Genomic DNA, 6,628 nt, shown 5'->3' on the forward strand with positions numbered 1-6,628 from the left:
GCGCTATTTGCAAAACAACGCCCGCAACCAGAGAGTACATTTGACATGGAACCCCTCAGGCCTACAAGTAAACACAGCTAGCCTCTTGCCACTTATTTCCAGTTTTTTGTCAGCAAGTAGGATCTGTAAGCCACGCGCTGTGCCTATGATTCACCACGCATGCCAGACATGCATACCCATCGATTTAAAATGGAAAAGTAGCTGCAATGGATACCAGAACTGACATAAGCTGATGTAAAATAGTCTCCTAATAGCAGAGTACCAGCAAAACCGCATTTAGGAAACTAAAACAACTAACAGGCAATGCCACAGACCAGACAACAAAAAACTGAAGGAAGCTAATTTTAGTAGCCCAGTATTCACTTGCAGTACTGCATACTTCAACAACATGTACAGTAGTTAAGGCATGATAGCCACATTATGCTAGGGAGTTTTGTTACAACATAGACACATCACTAACTCATTAGCCATTAACAGTTATAGTAAATCTCACGTTTATACATCGGACATAACTCGAGTACAAGCTGAAGAATGTATCAGTGCACCACTACAGCTCCAAACATCCTGCAGTAGTCTTTGTTTATGAAACCTTCACATGTCTTTACTGCCACCAGCAAACCTGAAACAAAAGAGTTGAATTTTTATACTTATATTTTAAAACGAACTTAACAACAATCTATGAAAAGAGGCACAACATACGTATTCTCAATCATACGTTTTACCGCAAGTTTAGCCTCACACCCACATCTAGTGATTTTCCTCTCATATTTCCTCTTACTGCCAGTGCCTCGTTCCAGTAGTTAACCGCATTATGCTAGGGTGTTTTGTTACAACATAGACACATCACTAACTCATTAGCCATTAACAGTTATAGTAAATCTCACGTTTATACATCGGACATAACTCGAGTACAAGCTGAAGAATGTATCAGTGCACCACTACAGCTCCAAACATCCTGCAGTAGTCTTTGTTTATGAAACCTTCACATGTCTTTACTGCCACCAGCAAACCTGAAACAAAAGAGTTGAATTTTTATACTTATATTTTAAAACGAACTTAACAACAATCTATGAAAAGAGGCACAACATACGTATTCTCAATCATACGTTTTACCGCAAGTTTAGCCTCACACCCACATCTAGTGATTTTCCTCTCATATTTCCTCTTACTGCCAGTGCCTCGTTCCAGTAGTTAACCGCATTATGCTAGGGTGTTTTGTTACAACATAGACACATCACTAACTCATTAGCCATTAACAGTTATAGTAAATCTCACGTTTATACATCGGACATAACTCGAGTACAAGCTGAAGAATGTATCAGTGCACCACTACAGCTCCAAACATCCTGCAGTAGTCTTTGTTTATGAAACCTTCACATGTCTTTACTGCCACCAGCAAACCTGAAACAAAAGAGTTGAATTTTTATACTTATATTTTAAAACGAACTTAACAACAATCTATGAAAAGAGGCACAACATACGTATTCTCAATCATACGTTTTACCGCAAGTTTAGCCTCACACCCACATCTAGTGATTTTCCTCTCATATTTCCTCTTACTGCCAGTGCCTCGTTCCAGTAGTTAACCGCATTATGCTAGGGTGTTTTGTTACAACATAGACACATCACTAACTCATTAGCCATTAACAGTTATAGTAAATCTCACGTTTATACATCGGACATAACTCGAGTACAAGCTGAAGAATGTATCAGTGCACCACTACAGCTCCAAACATCCTGCAGTAGTCTTTGTTTATGAAACCTTCACATGTCTTTACTGCCACCAGCAAACCTGAAACAAAAGAGTTGAATTTTTATACTTATATTTTAAAACGAACTTAACAACAATCTATGAAAAGAGGCACAACATACGTATTCTCAATCATACGTTTTACCGCAAGTTTAGCCTCACACCCACATCTAGTGATTTTCCTCTCATATTTCCTCTTACTGCCAGTGCCTCGTTCCTCCCCCTACTCTATTTGCTTTGGTTTGCAAACCTAGCCCAACTAGAAGTGCTAATCTTGGAGGAGACAACCAGAATCCACGCCCATGTCATATCTATTTGCTTTGCAAACCTAGCCCAACTAGAAGAGATGGAACTACTAGATGAGCCACGAAAAGAAGACAATGGCAAAGTATAGAAGATGAACAATGTAATAGGAATCTGCATACCTTCAGACTTAGATCCAGTACCAATCCGATGGGGAATGCTCAGAGGATGATTGGCGTGTTGGGCCAGCCGCCGAAGATGAGGGAAGGCCGGAGAAGAATTAGCCACGATCGCCGGCCGCCGGCCCAACGCGGAACAAGGGCGTCGTGCTGGCCGAAGCGACCATCTCCTAACCCTAGTTGATGGGGGAAAATTGAATCGGGATAGCTCCATAGGGAAAGGGACGGATGGCTCATCTTCCATCAAGGATTTGTACTGAGGTACAGGAAGATTACGGGGTCCTTTTTGCATTTCGTCCATCTTTTCATCTCACATCGCAAAATCCTCATCCAACGGCACAGGATCAAGTTTCCGTGCTTCCACTGAATACATGGTTTCCATCAAATATGTACTCGGGCTGACCAAGGCACTGGGGCGTGTCCGGTTCGTTGAGCTATGGCAGAAACTTAGCGTCAGGGAAGTGACCGTGGGACGTTGAGCTTAGGGGGGAAATTTGTTAGCCTGAATAAGCTCAAGCCCACGAACGCTAGGTTGTTTTTTCCGTTTTAAAATAAGGTGCAGCTGGGCTGATGTGACCCACACATGCACATAGATTAGGGAGGCGTACGTAGCGGGTGCTCTCCAGTTTCCTTTCTGTTATTCCTTCTGGTCGCTTGGCTTTCGCTATGGACGTGATCGCGGGATGGCGCGATCTACGCGGATCATGGCGGCTAGACCGGGAGGGTAGACTAGCTCTTGTAATTCAGATAGAAGGAATGAGAAAACGGAAAAGGCTGCGCAGTTACGGCAGCACCAAAAAAAATCTGCTCGTCTCTCTCGTGTCCGTCTTCCTTCCTTGCCCATTCCTCCCTCTCTCTCGCTGATCTGACGACGACAGTACCTTCCAGACTGGTTCATTTATCATAGTGTTGATGAGGGGCGGACCCAGGACAAAAATGACCCGGGGTCCCATGTCTATTACATATATGTGGATATCAAGTCATAATGTAGATAAAAGTAACACACTTATAACAATACAATATACCTAGAATACCATATGACGATGAATATGATTGCAAAAGGTCCAAAATAAAGAGTTCGCTTGAATTATTAGTTGATTGCTAGAAACTGAACAGCAAATGAGAACCAAAGTTTTCAAATTATGAATAAATTATAACCGCTGACGAGAAAAAGCAACACTAGATCAGGATTGCCAATAAAAAAATCACTTAGCATATATTAATTACAGTTGTGTAATAAGTAAGTTAAAACCATTACCTTTCTAAAATGGTTTCCTGCATTCTTTCATGGCCTCAAAGCGAACAATCACAGCATCATTTGTATCCTACCTTATTTTGCTTTTCTCCACATAACAAATAAGGATGTACTTCAAGGCATCGTCACCAAGGCGGGGCCGGGACATCAACCTGTTCATGTAGTGATGAGACATCATTTTGTTCGACCAAGAGTCGCGGGATCGAGGCATCATTCTGATTATGTTCATGTGATGGGCCTTCATCTTGCACTATGGTTCTCCTCCTTTTTGGAAACCTTTCCATAAACTGAGCTTCTCCTGCAATTTGTAATTATTTAGGTACTTGATTTTTTCACAAAAGGAAAAAAATTAAGAATCATGTGTACACATACATAACATGAATTGCAATTGCCCAGCTGTAAAATAAAACTTACATGACATGTTACTGCCTTGCAGGAGCTTCCAGCCGTCCTAATCTCCTAGAATATTGCAGTATTGTTCGCCACTGATCAATACAATAGCCAAATAGTCTAATAGCTAATACAGTCAAAATGTGTAGTCTTATCCAGTAGCCCTAATATCCTAGGGTTAGACAAATAAAGTAAGAAGTAGAGCATAATTTGGGAATTGAAATAGAGGCAGACACACGCTGCGAATTGGGGTCTAATGCAACATACCTTCACTGATTGAGCGAATTGAGGGCATCTGGCGAAGTAGATGAACAGGCGAGGGGTCGAGGACGACGAGTCGAGAGGCCGCGAAACGCGCAGCGGCCGAGCGGCGAGTAGAAGAATAGGCAAGGCGACACACGAAGCCACGTACTGACGTACGTATAGATGTACTGCCTGGGCATGGGCCTTCACCAGGGCGTGCTGCTACTCAGCTGGGCCTAGTTGGCTAGTTATGGCCCTTTTGTCTGTACGGGGTGTCCCATTAGGAAATTTAGGGGTGTCAAGGCCTTTGTGGGCTCTATATGTATAAGGTAAGATAGGTTTTTACCCGGTGTCATGGGCTACCTGCTGGGCCAACATGGGCCCGCCCCTGGTGTTGATGCTCTTTACGCAGAGACATAGTGTCTTCCTTATTCTTAAATAATTTTCCTTTGCAACATTGTTTTTCCAAGGTTGTGATAAAAATGGATGAGACATACCTTCTACAAGCCGTCATGAGCTGTTATATGAACTTTTTGTACATGGCATGACGTTCAAGGAAGCTAACGCGCTCATGAGGTCGTCATTTGTTTATTTCCGTACTATGGCTTTCCATAGGATTATAATGTGGCATGTAATTTGGGCCTATGGTCATCTTTTATATAAGATGAATACCTAATAATCCAAAAACTTTAAGAGAAAAGAGAATTCGTTAATTGTACATTTTGACCTTGGGATGTGCCTCTATGTCACCGTCGGGTGGTACCGCTCGGATGTTGGCGTGTGGCATTGATGGACGTTTATATGGGCACACGATGTTTCTCTCCCGTTGCAACGCACGTGCTGCATTGATGGACGTTTATATGGACACAAGAATTTTCTCTCTCGTTGCAATGCACGGGCATCTGTGCTAGTGATACTCATGTCTCATCTGTTAGGGATACAAGGTTAAGTGATCTTTTTGTCTATATTTTTCTTGATATCTTTTCAGTGTTCATTTTGCATGCATAGTGGACTTTTTTTTGTTCCTTAGACTTATGCAAGTAGGTGGGGATACAAATGGTAGGCATCCATGTCAGGTTTGAATGATTTTTGACACCGTATGCAAGTTGCGACACGTCCGACCATGTATTGGCCTTTTTTACCGAGAAAACTCTAGAAAATGCAAAATTAATCAAAAACCAAAACAAAGTAGTATGATGCACTGAATTTGTAATACAAGGCCATGGAAAAAACTAGATAGATATGCGCACATGATATAAATTGCGATCATCGAATCAGAATAATAGGAAATTGAAGAACAATTGATATAATAATCTCTTCAACGCTGGTTTAAGACATAAAGATGAGCCACTAGCTAGATATGCGCACATGATATCGATCATACACTGATTCATTGATTGAGTCGCTAGAAAACTCTTTTATTGAGACTGCATCGCAAGTGGGTGGATACAGGAAACTGCAATATTAGTGCCCCAAACAACAACTTGCATCACTGGAGATTCAGGAATAAACACAACAACATAGTTTCACATCTCCTGGCTGAGTCTTGCAGTAGGCCCCAAGCCAAGGGTGGCCGCCGTATCTGCAAAAGATCTTGCAGACGTTCCAATGGCAGACTTGAGTAGGCATGCACTCCTCATGACGATCAACTAAACATTGACGGAAAGCAATAATATTTATTACAAGTGTCCGCTAAGGTCTATTTAAGCACAAATACTGAATTTTGTAAGATAAAATGATTAAAGGATGTTCGGAGATACCTACGTTCATAGCAAGAGGTTGGTAAGATCAAAGTGCAAGAGATGATCATAACAACAACGCAGATTGAAGAACCCACGGCATGCGTGCGATTGCTCTTGATGACTGCCATGGTCTGGACTGAGGAGAAAAGTAAGCCTATGATTGCCGTGTGCTCCGGTTGAGATATATATTGGCAAAAACAAATGATATGTAATTATCAATTAAATCCTGCATTTATTTTATGGACACATTAGTTTTGATTCATGTACAAATAGCATATTTGTTTATGTTCTCTATATTGGCAATATATTTTTTTCATTTATGTCAAAATCAGCACCGTTCTAAGGTTTTTCCTTTTTTTTGCCCCATTCCGATCCTCCGGGGTGCATTTATTCAGATACACAAGCAAATCTTGTAGATATCATATATTACTTTCTGTTTACTTTTTATATGTAAATCAGTTCATGGAAATGTTTAGTTAACCGACCTTCTCGAGTTTAATTATTCCATGATATTTTAACAAATCTCATAAACTTTCGAACAAATTTGATATAATAACATCTTATTCAAGGGACGAAGGGAGTAGTATTTATAAAGAGGCAAGACTGCAGATCTTTCCGTATGTCAAGAATTAATAACTAGTTTTGTGTTGCCATGTATGTAGGCTATTTTCATAGCATATATTGTGCGTCATTATTGATAAGGGAATGGCTTATATCCCTTCACGATAAAAAATATCAATGTCATCACTGATAAGGGTATTTAATTAATAGCTTATATCCATTCAATATAAAAATGTGAGTGCCATGCATTTCATTGTATTTTTTG

The 6,628-nt window shown here is 40.7% G+C and overlaps 1 long non-coding RNA gene across 1 annotated transcript; it reads right to left on the reverse strand.

Annotated features, from left to right (window-relative positions):
• Nucleotides 1-5,432: 5,432 nt before the first annotated feature.
• LOC147956694 (uncharacterized) lies at nucleotides 5,433-6,041 on the reverse strand. The gene is made up of 2 exons (XR_015612264.1): nucleotides 5,825-6,041; nucleotides 5,433-5,709 (listed from the first exon to the last, which is right to left on the reverse strand). It is a non-coding gene; the product is annotated as an uncharacterized LOC147956694 (long non-coding RNA).
• Nucleotides 6,042-6,628: the final 587 nt, after the last annotated feature.

Source organism: Triticum urartu, chromosome 7A (genome assembly GCF_056163025.1).
Source record: "Triticum urartu cultivar PI428250 chromosome 7A, HENAU_Tu73, whole genome shotgun sequence".
Classification (NCBI taxonomy): Eukaryota; Viridiplantae; Streptophyta; class Magnoliopsida; order Poales; family Poaceae; genus Triticum; species Triticum urartu.